Genomic DNA, 18,154 nt, shown 5'->3' on the forward strand with positions numbered 1-18,154 from the left:
ATTCACTTTTTTATTCCCAACTCAACTCAGTTGAGGTAGAATGTCTGTCTGTCTGTCTGTCTGTCTGTCTGTCTGTCTGTCTGTCTGTCTGTCTGTCTGTCTGTCTGTCTGTCTGTCTGTCTGTCTGTCTGTCTGTCTGTCTGTCTGTCTGTCTGTCTGTCTGTCTGTCTGTCTGTCTGTCTGTCTGTCTGTCTGTCTGTCTGTCTGTCTGTCTGTCTGTCTGTCTGTCTGTCTGTCTGTCTGTCTGTCTGTCTGTCTGTCTGTCTGTCTGTCTGTCTGTCTGTCTGTCTGTCTGTCTGTCTGTCTGTCTGTCTGTCTGTCTGTCTGTCTGTCTGTCTGTCTGTCTGTCTGTCTGTCTGTCTGTCTGTCTGTCTGTCTGTCTGTCTGTCTGTCTGTCTGTCTGTCTGTCTGTCTGTCTGTCTGTCTGTCTGTCTGTCTGTCTGTCTGTCTGTCTGTCTGTCTGTCTGTCTGTCTGTCTGTCTGTCTGTCTGTCTGTCTGTCTGTCTGTCTGTCTGTCTGTCTGTCTGTCTGTCTGTCTGTCTGTCTGTCTGTCTGTCTGTCTGTCTGTCTGTCTGTCTGTCTGTCTGTCTGTCGGATTTGGCTGAAATTTTGCACACCTATTTCTTGGGTGAATATCTAGGGTTATTTTCTTCATTTTTTGAAAATGATGATTTTTGGGGCCTGAGAACTAGTTTTTCGTCAAAACGAGGCTAAAACTTTTGGGCAGCCTCGAAACCTAAAAAAATGATCGGATTTGGCAGCTGAAAGTCCGTTAAGCCTGTTATTTTAAAGTTTTCGTACGAGTTCTTTCACTCAATTATTGGAGTATCTACAATCTGGCCTAGTTGGAAAAATACTGAAGTTTAGCCCAGTGGCTGCGCACATTCGACTATGTGCATTTGCGATATTTATATCGAATGGTAAGGTGGACCACCAAAATCATTCTTAGCTTGCAGTACCTACTCTTAGGTTCCAAATAAACGCCCCCCCGCTTGTTAATTTTTCGAAAATTTTCCAACCCCCCCCCGTTTATTAATCTCTAAAAATATTTTCAGCTGTCAAAGAGAAGGCCCCTTATTTTGCTCTAAATAGCCTGATTTTAGCCTATTTTTACCTTATTTTTGAGTTTCAGAAGTACAATTTCCAACCCCCCCGGCAATTAGGTCCCCGCCGTTTATTGAAATCTAGAAAACTTTCCAACCCCCCCGTTTATCGAACCCCCCCCCCCCTCGTTTATTTGGAAACTAAGAGTAACCAATCAGATTGGATTACCCACATTCGCGTCGAACCCGTGCTCTACAATGATAAAGCCTATTTGGGTTTTATTTATAGCACATTCTCCACTCAAATAAATTTTCGCTACGGTGCAATGACGTCAATTTGTTAAAAATTCTCTGAACTGTTTATCAGATTTTGCCCGAATTTTAGCTCTTATCTTTTAAGGGTTTTGTGTCGAACAACAAAACTAGGGTGTATAAAGAAACCCTTTAAGATTTTTTACCTAACAAAGACTTAATTGTTCATTTATGCGTACTAGCCTGTGCTGCATGCAAGACAGACATGATGAAACATTAAGTAGCACAGAAATTGACCAACTATAATTCATCCTTTATTGAATGACATGTGTCACTTTTCAATCTAACCTTTACAACCTTTTATATTTGATCCAATCTTTAGAAAATATTGCGACACATGTAGCACGTGCAGTGGAACTGCAATGATACGTTGTTGATAAGAACATCCAAAATTTTTGAATACCTTGGATTTTCTTAACTTTTTTCTTACTTTATAACCATTTTAGAATTATCTTAGTGTGATTTCCTAAGAAATTGGATAGATATTTTAGAGTCTGCCAAGCCTTAAAATATTCTTAACTTGTTCTTACATTTATATATAATTTGAATACACCGTCATTAAGTAGTTGAATCATGAATTTGTATGTTTGACTGTTTCCCAGTGTTGCGTTAATATGTGGAAGATCAGGCAGACTGCGTGTCTGGGAAATGATTGTCTTTCTTTCTTTATCAATTGAAAGAGATTTGCTTCTAGCTGTTTTCGGGGCTTTAAAAATATGTTGCAGGTCCTGGATACATTTTTGATACAGCAGTATACCTTTAATTTCAAGATGGTTAATTACGAGTCCACTTATTTCGTATCCTAAAATAGTCTCCATAACTCAAACGGTTTTAACCCCCCTCCCTGGTCGTTCGAGTTACGGAGACCCTACTGTAGAAGCCTTTCTTTACTTTAATGTATCTCGAATTGATACTCCTTGGTCATTTTTTGAAACATGACTTTTATTTATTCAACCTATTTTCTTCACGTGACCTTTTCGATCTCTAATTTCGATCACTCATTAGAAAATGAAATTCAATCCTACATACAATACTGCAATATTTGCATTCTGTCTCAATTGGTCGTACAATACACTCTTCTCGAGATGCATAAATTTATTGTTGTCCTCGTTTTCAAACAGATTTCATTGCTATAAAATTACATATTCTCAATGATAATTGTGCTGTTTACACCTCATGAGACATTTTGAATTTCCAGTACTTTTGTTTTAGAGTTAATGTTTGCCTTTTGTGAATTTAAATTGGTTTAAATGTATAATTTTATAGCAATGAAATCTGTTTGAAAACGAGGACAACAATAAATTTATGCATCTCGAGAAGAGTGTATTCTTAAAGAGGTGATTCTTTGTCATTCCTCGTGATAGTTCTCAACGTCAGTGTTGAGCTAGAATCTGAGAATGTCTGTCTGTCAGTCAGTCAGTCTGTCACCTCAAAACATTTGGGCAGGCTGGAGTCTTCAAAAATTGTCTGATTTGAAATTTTACACACTTGTTCCTTGGGTGAATATCAGGGGGTGATATTTTCATTTTATCAAAATTTTGGGTGTGGTCACAAGGTTTAACCCAAAACGAGGCTAAAACTTTTTTTAATCAAAAAAATTTTTTTCTGTCTTTTCTGTTACATTGAGGGCGATGAAGCCAGGTTTTAACAATGCACCCTTTCTCATCATATAATGTTTTGTTATTAAAAACGAGGCTCGTTTTTTTATTTGATTTTCTTGAATGAGTCTTTTCCCAAAATGAAGCTAAAACTTTGGCGCAATTTGGAAAAACGGTTATCAAATGCTATTATCTAGTCTTACAATAATTTGAAGCTACTTAAGTTGAGCCCCATGCTATGCGTGCGTTCAGCAATTTCCTATACTTTTCCTCAAAAATTGAAGAAAAAAAATGCATTTATATTTCACGCACAGGGTTTTATTTAGAAATATTATTGATTTTGTTTGGTATTTTTAGAAAATGGTTTTCTTTATGATCAGGAATTAGACAACACCGAATAAAATTATTAGATCGTTTAAAGTTCAAAGCCTTTCTTGTCTGTGTTAAGATAATTTTTTGGTAAACAACACAGAATATCAATAACAGACGGTTCACAAAAGGTCTTTTTGTTTAGAAATCACTGCATAATTTCGAAAACACCACCGTCATCCTGTACGGTCCTTGTAATTTTTTCTGGGACCTTGCATTATAAAACGGTACTTTTTTCTTTTCTTTTGTTTTGTTTGCTTTGTTCAACTCCTGATAAATAGAGAACCGAGTCGCCCTTTTTAGCAGACAACACACTGACTTTTCTTGTATATTTGGTTTCTTGCTTTAACCACCATCTCTTTGCAAGGACAGGATGACTCTAAAGATTTTCAATGTCTTGGGATCTCCAGACAGTGAAATGCTGGCATCGCTCTCCTTACATTACATGCACAAGATTGCTGATCTAGAGACAGATCGTTACAAATTTTACTATGCAATTATACATCATGATGGTAAAGTAGCTTTTATAGAGCACCCCGATGACAAATCTTTCATCGATAGTCGCACAGAAACACACGAGTTTGAAGCCTTGTTGGAAAGAATTGAAGAAGTTAATCCTGATGTTATCATCTATCACGTTTATGGAACCAAAGGAAGCACCACCTATCGCTCAGCTTTGGAGATTCTCGACATACCAATCTTAGGATCGACAGCAGACAAACATTTCCTCACAAACAACAAAGCTTTGACCAGAAATTTTCTTCAAGCTGCTGACGTGTGTGTTGCACCAGGAGTGGAGCTCTATCATCAGGATGTTGATGAATGTTTGATAACAGATTTGGAGCAGAAGTACGGCTATCCTTTGGTTGTTAAAGCAGCGACCGTTGAAAATTCAGAGGGAGTTTTCATCGCAACGAATCGACAGGATATCTTGAAGTATGTCCAAGAATGTTTCTTCTTAAGCCCAGAAGCAGTTGTTATCGAGAAATTCATTGCCGGTCGAGAAATCAGATGTGCAGTTATTGAAGATGAAAATGAAAATCCATTGTTTCTACCAGTCGTTGAGTACAAAGTCGGTGGAAATGATGGCATTCGTTCACATCAGAAGAAATTGAACACTGAAGCTTTTGAGACTTCAGGAATGATGAAACCTCGACAGGAAACCATTCAATTATTTCTATGTCAAAAAGCAGATGCACAATTAATCAAAGATATCAAGGGAATGGCTTTGAAAGCTTTCAACGCTCTAGAACTACATGATTTTGCTATTTTCGATTTACGAGTTGACAAATTGGGGAAACCATACATTTTGGAAGTTAATCTTTTTTGCAGCTTTAATGCTACCAGCTGCCTGAATTACATAGCCAAAAAAGCAGACATTTCTGACGAAAAACTTATAGAAATGACGATAAATAACACTATACGACGTCACTCTAAGAAAGTCAACTCACCCATAGAATAGAACAAATATCTTAACGAACCCTTGGAGTTGGAATAGAACTTTCAACTTTTATGTCAATTTTTCTAAGAAATCAAGTGTTTTAGAGTCTGTAAATTGTTCTAAACATTTTTGCCACTGAAGCCTCACGTTCTTATAAAGTTTATTCTTTTTAAAAAACTTGTAGTTGTAAACGTTTAAGGGGTGAAATGATCATAAATATAACTTTGGTGGAACCTTACTACTTTATCTTACTACTTACCAATTTATCATGTCAAAAAATTTTAACCAATTATCCAGTTTAAACAGATTTGGTACAAATACCCGTCTGGTAGTGTCGATACCCACAAAAACGACTTCCATTTCTCTCATATGGTAAATTGGCCTTCCCCTCTATACTTTAATCGGATTAACTTTCGCGATATTAAATTTTGCGATTTCGCGAATTTTTGCCATTTTATGCGAAAACTCGTGACTTGCGAAATTAAATCCACCACACAATTTTTAAAATCGCATTTTTGGTGGATAAACCAGTCCAAAGTCTCCATTTGTGGCAAAAATGGCCATTTATCAGCTATTTTCAGGCTCGCGAGGGCTGAGGGTTTCTGCCAAATTAAATCCAGAAGATTTCGCGATTTTTTTCGCTCGCGAAATTTAATCCGATTAAAGCAGTAGGAGGAAATTTGTAAAATCGTGCGACTTTTTTAGTCAAAGCACTTCTTATACATTTTTGGAAAGTTAAGGGGTAGGGGAATCAAAATAACATGGGTGCCAATTTTTTTTTTGACAAATATGACGGTATCAGGCAAAAATCATAGGGTCAAAATTTAAGTATATTAATATATATATAAATATAATGATATGGCAAAAACATTGTGGCATGAGCAATATATTTTTCAATTAACCAACAACGAGCAATTATTTTATTTTTTGACGATATATTTCGATCTATTGATCATCTTCAGGTCTAAAATTCAATAAAAACAAGATTATAAAAATCTCCGATAAAAATGTATATGTTCACATATCTACAGTAAAAACAACCATAAGCTTACAGAAAAAAAAGTGAGAAATGAAAAATGCTACTGCAAAAAAAAAAAATAATATGTAATAAAATTGTTGCTACTAAGGAAAATCCCATGTGACAACAAACAATAAAAGAATAAAAAACTACAATTAAAACTTGACTACTAATGTACGGCTTCTATACTCGTCTTTTGTGTTCAGTTGAGGCTTTAATTGATTAATAAAAAGTGCCTCTAGTGTCATTAAATGGCTTGCCGAACGAGAACTACCTTTCAAAATGGCTACGTCCTCCATTGTTAATGAGTGCTGGCATGACGTCATGTGAATGGTAACGGGTGCGTTTTTCCTACCGTGCTCCTTAATTCGGGTGATAAGATGTCGCCGTGTTTGGCCAACATAGCACGAATTACATCGTGGACAGGTAATTTTATAAACTACACCACTTTTTAAGGATTTTTCCACGGAGGACTTCAATGATGGTAGCACTGTTTTTAACTTTTTCAAAGTAAATATGACACGACAAGGGGCTTTCAACTTTCCAAGGTTATATTTCAATTCCTCAGATAATTTTCCCCTGTATTCAACAAAAAACATTTTCGGCTCATCTTCTTCATCTTCATTTTCTTCCACCACAGGAGGTTCTTCTTTTTCAAACAATTTGTTTAAAGTATCTCGTATGATAGAATCAACTAGCGAGTCGGGATATTGATTTCTGTTAAGGATTACTTTAGCACGCTCTAAACCCTCATGGAATGTTTTGTAAGAGCTACATGCTCTGAAAATACGATGAATCATTCCAATAACAACAGATTTTTTATACTTTAATGGAGCAAGAGCGTGAAAATTCATTAGTAAACCAGTATCTGTGTCTTTTGTATACCAAGACGACTCTAACTTATTCTCTGACCGGGTAATCTTCATATCAAGAAATGGGATTGTACAGCCGTTTATTTCCCTTTCTACGGTAAACTTCAGCGACGGATGTAGCGAATTTATCTCTTCAAGTTTCTGGTCGATAGCGTTCTTATTTATATCTCGTAGTATATCGGGATTTTCCTTAGTAGCAACAATTTTATTACATATTATATTTTTTTTTTGCAGTAGCATTTTCATTTCTAACTTTTTTCTGTAAGCTTATGGTTGTTTTTACTGTAGATATGTGAACATATACATTTTTATCGGAGATTTTTATAATCTTGTTTTTATTGAATTTTAGACCTGAAGATGATCAATAGATCGAAATATATCGTCAAAAATAAAATAATTGCTCGTTGTTGGTTAATTGAAAAATATATAAATATAATGTTGTATATTTTTAGAAAGCTCTCGTAAAGTTAAAATTAATAATATATATTGCAAGTATAGATGAATTCCCCACCTAACTCGAAATATTGAGCTCCAAAAAGTGCAAAAAGTGGACAAAATAAAAACACTATTTTTAAGGGTCAATATCTTGAGTTTATAGGTACAGAAATCGCCAAAAATGTATAACAAGAACCATAAAAATTCAGTGTCACCTCAAAAGTCAATGAAAATGTAACACGATATGTTTTCTCTGATTATTGCGAAAATTTTCTAAAGAGTGAATCGATCTTTATTCAAGTTAGAATGACATCTGTCAATTTTGATCACTCTAAATCTTCAAACTTTTAAAATTCTCGTCGAGCCCATTCTTCTTTATGGCTCTGAGACTTGGACCATGACAAAAGCCATGTTGAAGAGCCTTGATGGCTGTCATATAAACCTTTCGAAAAATGTTTAAAACCTTGATTGGCGCAACCACCCCAACCCTTCAAGAGATCTATCATGAACTCCTAAGAAATTTTTCCGTCTCCACCAGCAGGATACTTGCTTTCTCAGGTCATAGTTTCCGCGCGAAAAACGAAATTGTATTGGAAATCTTACTCTGATGTCCTGTTGGCCCAAGACCCTCGAGAAAGTGCACATGTATTTTGAGGCCAGAAAACAGGGCTAGAGATTGAGGAACTATAGGTATCACAATGGCTGATCGCAAGCTGTGGAGAGAGGGTTTTGTCTTGTTTCCGACCATATTCATTCTAAAAAACCCCGGTCTGGCAATGTATTATTTTAGCTTTTTGTTCAATTTTGATCACGTTACCTAAATCTCCTCTTGGGATCTATTTTCTAATCACATGATCAAAAAGTTTGCAAGATAAATCGAGTTTGGTACGTAAAAGCTCTAACTTTTAAAGATAAAAAAGTGACAAAAGCCTTCCAGACCAGTGTTTTTATAACGACTAGGTTCCGACCTATAGGTCCCTTAGAAAATAGATTGAAGGATGATGAAATATGACACAGGTGAACCTTTAAAAGGTGTGAATCCTAATTTTAAACAGTTTTTTATTTTCCGATTTATTCAAAGTTGACCTGGCGTAATTCTAGTTAAATACCAATAAAAATGATAATTTATAAATGAAATAATTTGACATGATTTCTCTGATTTATTGCTTCTTGAAAATGTATTAGGATTTTTATATACTGTAAACCTTTCTTCTTTACTCAGAACGTGATTAAGTTTAAATTTAAACTCAGTCTTTTCATCCCCGTTAATAATTACGATTATTTCTATCATTTTTATTAAAATGTCTGTCCATCTGAATCGCTTTTCTTCTTTTGACGTTTTAAAGCGTTATTTATTGTCATTTCTAAAAGTCTCTCATTTGAGATACCTATGTGATTTGCTAAGTAATTCACCCAACTAACCGCATTAAAGCTGCAAAAAAGATTTGCTTCCAAAATATACGGTTTTCCCGATTTGTCAACTCGCAAATCGAAAATAGCAAAATCATGCAATTCCAGAGCGGCGAAAGTTTTCAAGGCAATTCGCTTGATATCTTTGATTAATTGTGAATCTGCTTTTTGACATAGAAAGGTTTGAGTGGTTTCGTGTCGCAATTTCATCATTCCTGAAGTCTCGAAGTCTTCAGTATCCAGTTTCTTCTGAAGTGAACGAATATTATCATTTCCACCGACTTTGTACTCGAGGACTGGTAAAAACCATGGATTTTCATTTTCATCTTCAATAACTGCACATCTGATTTCTCGACCAGCGATAAATTTCTCGATAACAACTGCTTCTGGGCTTAAGAAGAAACATTCTTGGACATACTTCAAGATATCCTGTCGATTCTTTGCAATGAAAACTCCCTCTGAATTCTCTACGGTAGCTGCTTTGACAACCAAAGGATAGCCGTGCTTCTGCTCCAAATCTGTTATCAAACATTCGTCAACATCCTGATGATAGAGCTCCGTTCCTGGTGCAATACACACGTCAGCTGCTGCTAGAAAAGATCTGGTCAAAGCTTTGTTGTTTGTGATGAAATGTTTGTCTGCTGTCGATCCTAAGATTGGTATGTCGAGAATCTCCAAAGCTGAGCGATAGGTGGTGCTTCCTTTGGTTCCATAAACGTGATAGATGATAACATCAGGACTAACTTCTTCAATTCTTTCCAACAAGGCTTCAAACTCGTGTGTTTCTGTGCGACTCTTGATGAAAGATTTGTCACCGGGGTGCTCTATAAAAGCTACTTTACCATCATGATGTATAATTGCATAGTAAAATTTGTAAAGATCTGTCTCTAGATCAGCAATCTTGTGCATGAAATGTAAGGAAAGCGATGCCAACATTTCGCTGTCTGGAGATCCCAAGACGTTGAACACTTTCTTCAAACCATTATTCATTTCCATCTTTCTTTGCTTTTGCTCCTGTCTGTAAAGAAACTTCTCAAATGTTAAATTAGCCGTTAAAACTTTTAGAATGGCAGCCAGGTGGACTAAGTTCACAAAAATTAGGCCTGGAAAACCCGAGGATAAAGATAAAGATAAAGGATAAGAATCACATAAACATCACATTCACACATTCTACCCAATATTTGGGATCCTAACATCCAGACAGAGAGGCGAAATGGAAATCAGAGTAATGAGTAATCTCGTAAATTCTAGAGATAATTTACCTTACACCTATGATGGTAACATGGGGATTCACACCTTGTAAGGAAATTACACTTGATAATTATGGGTAATCAGAAGGTCTATTAGTACAAATAGTGGGGAAAACATACTCCACATTGTCCGATGATAGGAGAAGAATCTCTCGAAAATTAGCCAAAAGTGAATCTCGTGATCCAAGCCACGATAAACTTCTAATATGAATATCACTGGAAACCCAAGTTAAAAAACCTGACTTATAAAACCCGAGTAATGACGTCATAACTCTGTTTTTTAAGGTGCACCCACTGACCTTTATATATGGACTAAGTTACTCAATCCCGGCCAACCAAAAATCTTTGATCAGAGTTTTTTTCAAATTGGTACCCTAATGGCGGCACTACTCACTAGCGGTCAAAATGCATGGAGAGCGCTAGATCTACTTTTTCTCGAATACTTTTGATGATGCAGCGCCGTTAGACGTTAATTTTTAACATTGCAATAGCTTGTTCTCGGATTCCAATTCCAAAAAAAAATCCGATAAAAGATGGCAGATAAAGCTTGGTCCAGGGATATATAAAGGTCAGTGGGTGCACCTTAATTTTCTGAGTGTTTTTAAGTACACCTTCAATGTTCGAGTTAATTTTTTACACAACCAAGTTGGTTAATCATACTGTAATTTTTGTCCTTCGAATAGAGCGGCGCAGCGTCAGTTGCATACATTGGAGGCCATGTAATGCGCTTGCGTAATTTATCGTTTTTAAACCGTTAGCGATTAAACAGCGTAACTTTTTTATAAGAATATCAAAAACCTTAGAAGCATTTTTGTATCATAATGCAAGAATTGAGGAAACCTAAAACGGTCTTAATTCAGAAATACTTTGTAAAATCATGGATAAAGAATAATTATGGAGTGTCTCAAAATAAAAGTTATTTTAAACCCAGATATTGCTAATGATGGAAAATCATTCTCCAAGAAGTCTTTTTTCTCAAATCTATAAGAATTCATCTCCAAACTCAAATTCAACCATTGGAGAGAGTTTGAACCTTTTCCTTTCCGAAAATGTATAATAACAATATTATATACTTCCAGGCTTACAACTTGGTGATTTTTGGCTTCGAAGGAAATAAACGCTAACCCAGGAGAGGACTCGAGGATTGTTTACATCAGAGAAAACCCCGTTCTATTTGATTGGTAAAAAAATTCCATGACACAGCATTCGAAAAGTAGAATGATTGGGCTTTCCAAATATATATTCCAAGTATATACACTTGGGGTATTTCCCTAAAGAAAGTGACGCTGTGGTGCTCTATTCGAAGAGAGAAAATTACACTTACAGTATGAATGACCAACTTGGTTGTGTAAAAAATTAAATCAAACATTTAAAGTGCATCATAAATCGAGTTACATAACTCGAAAAATTAAGGTGTACCTAAAATGACCGAGTTAAAATTAACTCGGAAAATTAAGGTGCACCTTAATAACCGAGTTATGACGACATAACTCGGGTTTTTCATAACTCTGGTTTCTATAACTCGGGTTTTTAACTCCGGTTTTCTTGGCCTCCACAAAAATAAGTTCTGGGAAGTAAGATTTTTTGACTGAAAATCTATTCGAAAAGGAAAGGATTTTGGCAAAAAAAGTTCTTCTATCAACTGCGTCAAATGCCACACACTTTCAAAGCGAAAATTGGTTCCTTGAAAATCAGTTTCCACGAAAATTGGTCAACGGTGAAGGAACCATTGCCAATACAACATATTCCAAATCGAATTCTCAGGTTCCCCATGGTCCCTTAGCCAGGTGGTAAAGCAAATGACTACAAATGGCATTTTCTGGTCTGGTTTTATTCATTTAATTATATAATATAAAGGTGCGAGTCATTATTGGGCAGAAGACAAAACCATAACGTTTGTATTCATATAATAGTACAAAATATAGGACAAAAGCCTGAACACAACAACAACAAAAATTGTATTTATTTGATTATATAATTTAAAGGACAAGAGTCAAAAACAACTCCAGAACGTTCGCATCAATTTCATTACATCATTTAAAAGCCAAAAGCAAAAGTCAGAGGACAACTCCAAAGCGATCGCATTAATCCAATTATATAATTTAAAGGACAAAAGGCGTCATTAAAAGTTCTAAAGTTACATGATTTGAAATTACTAGGTCAGACGTATTGTAAACACACTATGTTGGTGTCCATTTCCCGAGAAAATAAGAAAGAAATTTAACTTAAACGTTTTTTATAAGAGCATTCAAAATTCAGATGTTCTTAACTTTTTTTAAGTTAAAGCCTAAAATGTTCTTAACATATTCTTATTTTCACCGTTGTGTGAGTTACCTTTATCTTTGCACATTTTTCTTAGAAATTGGTCTTAAAAAGGCAGCATGTTCTTAACTTGTTCTTAATATTTTGACCATCGAAGCCTTATATTCTTACATAGATTGTTCTTATAAAAAAAGTTGTAGTCCGTTCACTATTTGGTCGTGCGTTGTGAACTACTTCCTGCCACTTAGACTTAGAGCAGAACATGTAGGGTGAAGTTAAAAGTCGAGAATGACGAATTAAAGCATGTACTTTATACCCTTACAGACACGTTTTTTTATAAGAACATCCAAAACCTTTGAAAGAGTTTTAAGCCTAAAAATGTTCTTTAACATGTTCTTATATTTTTATCATTTTGTGAGTATTTTTGTCCATTTTCCTAAGAAAAAGGGTGTTTTTGAGTCCACAAAGCTTTAAAATGTTCTTAACTTGTTCTTAACATTATGGCCATCGAAGTCTTATGTTCTTATATAGTTTGTTCGTACAAAAAAACGTGTATCGCCTCTACTTGTTAACTATTGTTACTTATTTTTTTGGATAATATCGCTTAAAGTATACCGCTCTAAACATGATAGACATGGCTTAATAAGACTAATATATTCTACGGTACGAACAAGAGCCCCGGTCTCCGACCAATAGGTGTCGGGGAAGTTCTCCGACCAATTATGGGGAAATTTATTATGGCTCCGAAGACATTCTCTTGGAAGTCCTTATAAAAGTTCGAAAAATCATAAATTCAAATCTCAGTCCTGGTAAGGGTCGAAAAAATAGTAAATTTTCCACTTTTCGTCGCTTGAAATGTCGAAATTTAGTCAAATTTGTTCCACTAGGGGACGTAAAATTCGAAAAAAAATCTCACTTTTCCTCTTTTTGTTAGTCTCGCCAAGGTACTGAGGCTCGAAAATCGGGTGGCACATACCCGTCAACTCACAAACCTGGTAGAAGTTTTCGACCAGGGACTTAATAGAACTTTTTTTGCCCACTAGCATATTTTAGTACTTTTGGGTGATTTATATACAGTAGAGCAGTTTTCCCCGTGCGTGTTCGAGTTATGGAGACTCCCCTTTAATGAAGGTCGAGGTAAGGTGGATAGCACGTTCGACAATTTATTATACTTTAGTATTCGCCAGAGTTAATTTTGCTTTCAACCAGCAATAATAATAAATAATAAGTAATAATAAAAGGCCTAAAGGGTCGTTTTTTTCACATTGGTTAGTTCCTCTGGGAGGTTACTCAACGGCAAAAATATAACAGTACGGATTTTTCTTTCTCCAAAAATACGAGAATTTTTTCAAGAAATATAGAAATTTGATCAAAAAGTCTCTAAAGGTCTTAACATCTAAACGCCTAAAGAAAGTAAATGCGATATCTCTTTTGTTGCTACTTGGTACTTTATAAGATTGAAGGCAATATGCCTTTCGGTAATTAGTTCTTACAAAGTAAACAAAAGATGGCGAAAAAACTGAGCATATTTATTTTTATTATAAGCATCTACTTTATAAGAATCAAATCAATATCTCTTGATTGAAGGCAATATGCCTTTCGGTAATTAGTTATTAGAAAGTAAACAAATTATGGCGAAAAAGATGAGCATATTTATTTTTATTATATGTGTCTACTTTATAAAAATAAATCAATTTCAGAATTTTTGGCGTTTCCACTGTGATAACAAGTGAGCGATAACTTCTCTTTTTGAGATGTGAGCGACCGTCTATCCCATGTCATCTCAAAAGTAAAGTTGAAAGCAAGCTTTCTTCCTCCGACTTAAATTTTATCGATAAAACGAATTTAAAATCTACACATGCGTTATTTTGCTTACTTAGGGATATTTCGAAAGGAAGCTCTCGAGGCATTCTTAGGGACAGCTACTTGCTAGTATATGTCAATAATAACCTTCATTTTTAAGGAAATATTTGGTCGCAATTTTGCGATTCTTGTTTAGTATTATAACGTTTTTAGAACTTCCAAGTTTGAGTGAGATCGATAGTTCCACTTTAAGGTGGTAGGTAGTCAAGTATGAAAACTAAATTCTAAAAATAGCACAGACGGGGGGTGATACCGACCAGTGGGTTACGTACATAATTTTCTCAATACAGGTTTTAAAGACTTCTAAAACGTTTTAGCAAAAGATTTTTGGTATGATGGTTGGTATTCATCAGAGGCAGAGGATGAGTGAAAAAAAATTTTTTTCCAGGGTGTCTGGAACCTAAAAAACGTAATTTTTGAGATCTAAAACCAATGACAGATTTTTTTGAATTTTTTACCTCACTCATCCTCTGCCAAATGGTGCAAGAAAAAACCTCTGAAAATTTCATGGAGCGAACACTTGTCAATCCCGAGAGAAACCCGCATAGGCGTTAGCAAACCCCCGGAAACGCGTCTTGAGAAAATCAAGGAAAAAGACGAAAATGGGTATTATTTTAAGCTGGAAAGCTCTTTTAAAAATATTTCTTCACTGAATACTCATCAAACCATACAGGTTTCATAAATCATAGAAAATAAATTCATAAAATTGATAAATTATCCAAAAATCAACAAAAACATGTGCGCTTAAGTCACGTAAACATAGCAAAGTTTGCGGTGATCTTGCGAAAACATCAAATTTGGGTGGAAACTGCCAGAAGAGTGTGACCAAATGTTCATTAATAGTCCAGGGTGACTCTCTGTAGGCATAAAAACTTTTCTGATGCATATTTTCATCCATATAGACTTGGATTGACAATGAACGGACTTGACCGAAGGAGGTTTGAGTGGCAAGTGTCAGATGACAATGCGTGTCTCGAGAAGTTACTTCCAGTTCATTAAAAAGCACATTTCCATCTCTGTTACATCATGTTTTGCTTGGAAATATCTCATTTACATTTAACTTCACTACAAAACATTATGTCAGTCACTAAAAAGCGCGTTGTATTAACAAAACAAAATGGCGACAAATTGAAAGTTTTTTCTTTGATTAGGTCGATTTTTTGTTTTGTTTGGGGGGGGGGGGGTTTTGCTTAGTTGCTTCGGTGCTATGTTCCCGCCAACCTTATTGGGACATTTTGGAGCTTTAGATCCTAAACTCGTTAGCCAAAACTCTAATTAAAAATTTAATTTTCAAACTGTGCAACCTGGAAGTAAGTCTGACAATTTGTTAATTAAAAGTCACCGTGTGGTTTTTAAATTTTTTGATTGCCTATCTTAGAATAGGAAGCTAACCCTGGGACTATCCCATCATTTAATCAGTATTCGGTAATTTTAGAATATAAAGATGGCGTAGTGGTATAGTGGCTATCATCCTTGACTCCCGCCCGAGAGGCCCGAGTTCGATATCCACCGTGTCTCGACTATTCACTTGGCAAGTGAATATACCTTCGCCCGGGTCAACCCATGCCATGTGAGGGGAATTGGGGACCATTACTCTGATAAAAGAGTGTGGGTAGATTAGACAGACATTATGACGTGCCGTGTCGTTCGAGTGTCGTGTTATACGCCATGGCTTGGCAGCTCGCGTCTGTCAAGTCGCAGTGTCTGTCAGTGGAGTGATTCCTACTCCTTCGTGGGGAAGACCCATCCCGAATGCATTCGGACGACTCATATCTATATCTTGGTAATTTTTGGTCCTACCTGGAGGTCCTCTAAATTAACCTTTGTCCGTTCGTCCGTCCGTCCGTCCGTCCGTCTGTAACCAGCTTTTCTCGAGATTGGCTCATTAGTTTTTTCTGATTTTTGGCACAATGGTGCAAAATGGTAATGCCCAAAATGCCCGATTTTCGAAAAAAATTCATTTCCGGCCGAAAATGCCGGAAATGGCCGTTTTTGCAGATTTTCATCGGACTTTTCCTTATATTTCGTTATTTTTTCACACTAAAACATTATTAATAGCAATGTCCACGATCAAGCATGGTTCAATTGTATAGCGACAGCTAATTGCTAGTATATGTCAATAATGACCTTCATTTTTAAGGAAATACTTAGTCGCAATTTTGCGATTCTTGTTTAGTATTATAACGTTTTTAGAACTTTCAAGTTTGAGCGAGAATGATGGTGGTAGTATAATTTCCGGGTATAAAATTTGATTTTGTAGTACCCTGTTCAGCGAGGTTGTAGTTTGCGCTAACTATGCATTTGTTTAAGTTATCATTAATCTGGGCCTCAAGTATGAAAACTAAATTCTAAAAATAGCACAGACGGGGGTGATACCGACCAGGGGGTTACGTACATAATTTTCTCAATACAGGTTTTAAAGACTTCTAAAACGTTTTAGCAAAAGATTTTTGGTATGGTGGTTGGTATTCATCAGAGGCAGAGGATGAGTGAAAAAAAAAATTTTTTTCCAGGGTGTCTGGAACCTAAAAAACGTAATTTTTGAGATTTAAAACCAATGACAGATTTTTTTGAATTTTTTTCTTCACTCATCCTCTGCCAAATGGTGCAAGAAAAAACCTCTGAAAATTTCATGGAGCGAGCACTTGTCAATCCATAGGCCTTAGCAAACCCCCGGAAACGCGAGAAAATCAAGGAAAAAGACGAAAATGGGTATTATTTTAAGCTTGACAGCTCTTTTAAAAATATTTCTTCACTGAATACTCATCAAACCATACAGGTTTCATAAATCATAGAAAAAAAATTCATAAAATTGATAAATTATCCAAAAATCAACAAAAATATGTGTGCTTAAGTCACGTAAACATAGCAAAGTTTGCGGTGATCTTGCGAAAACATCAAATTTGGGTGGAAACTGCCAGAAGAGTGTGACCAAATGTTCATTATCAGTCCAGGGTGACTCTCTGTATGCATAAAAACTTTTCTGATGCATATTTTCATCCATATAGACTTGAATTGACAATGAACGGACTTGACCGAAGGCGGTTTGAGTGGCAAGTGTCAGATGACAACGCGTGTCTCGAGAAGTTACTTCCAGCTCATTAAAAAGCACATTTCCATCTTTGTTACATCATGTTTTGCTTGGAAATATCTCATTTACATTTATCTTCACTACAAAACATTATGTCAGTCACTAAAAGCGCGTTGTATCAACAAAACAAAATGGCGACAAATTGAAAGTTTTTTCGCAGAAATCATACAACATAACCAATGTACAACAACTTTCTAGATTCTGTAGAGTCTATTCTTCATTTAAATCGCAACATTTCCATCAAAGAGATTAAGTTTTGATCTAAAACTTGCCAAATATTCTGTAGAATCATGCTTACAGCTCTCTTTATCGGTTTGTTTTGATATGTTGCGAAAATATGTTTTTTTTTGGGGGGGGGGTTGCTTAAGTTGCTTCGATGCTATGTTCCCGCCAACCTTATTGGGACATTTTCGAGCTTTAGATCCTAAGCTCGTTAGCCAATGTCAAAACTCTAATTAAAAATTTGATTTTCAAACTGTGCAACCTGGAAGTAAGTCTGACACTTTGTTAATTAAAAGTCATCTTGTGGTTTTTAAAATTTTTGATTGCCTATCTTAGAATAGGAAGCTAACCCTGGGACTATCCCACAATTTAATCAGTATTCGGTAATTTAGAATATAAAGATGGCGTAGTGGTATAGTGGCTATCATCCTTGACTCCTGCCTGGGAGGCCCGAGTTCGATATCCACCGTGTCTCGACTATTCACTTGGCAAGTGAATATACCTTCGCCCGGGTCAACCCATGTCATGTGAGGGGAATTGGGTACCATTACTCTGATAAAAGAGTGTGGGTAGATTAGACAGACATTATGACGTGCCGTGTCGTTCGAGTGTCATGGTATACGCCATGGCTTGGCAGCTCGCGTCTGTCAAGTCGCAGTGTCTGTCAGAGGAGTTAATCCTACTCCTTCGTGGGGAAGACCCATCCCGAATGCATTCGGACGACTCATATCTATATCTTGGTAATTTTTGGTCCTACCTGGAGGTCCTATAAATTAACCTTTGTCCGTTCGTTCGTTCGTTCGTCCGTCCGTCCGTCTGTAACCAGCTTTTCTCGAGATTGGCTCATTAGTTTTTTCTGATTTTTGGCACAATGGTGCAAAATGGTAATGCCCAAAATGTGATGGAGCCCGATTTTCGAAAAAAATTCATTTCCGGCCGAAAATGCCGGAAATAGCCGTTTTTGCAGA

At 36.1% G+C, this 18,154-nt stretch overlaps 1 protein-coding gene across 3 annotated transcripts in view; it reads left to right on the forward strand.

Moving 5' to 3' along the window:
- The window catches only part of LOC136801074 (mitochondrial substrate carrier family protein S-like), a 33,420-nt gene that overhangs the window by 12,097 nt on the left and 3,169 nt on the right, over positions 1 to 18,154 (forward strand). The gene's annotated exons all lie outside the window — the stretch shown is intronic.

This window comes from Clytia hemisphaerica, unplaced genomic scaffold (genome assembly GCF_902728285.1).
Source record: "Clytia hemisphaerica strain Z4C2 unplaced genomic scaffold, Clytia hemisphaerica genome assembly, whole genome shotgun sequence".
Lineage (NCBI taxonomy): Eukaryota > Metazoa > Cnidaria > Hydrozoa > Leptothecata > Clytiidae > Clytia > Clytia hemisphaerica.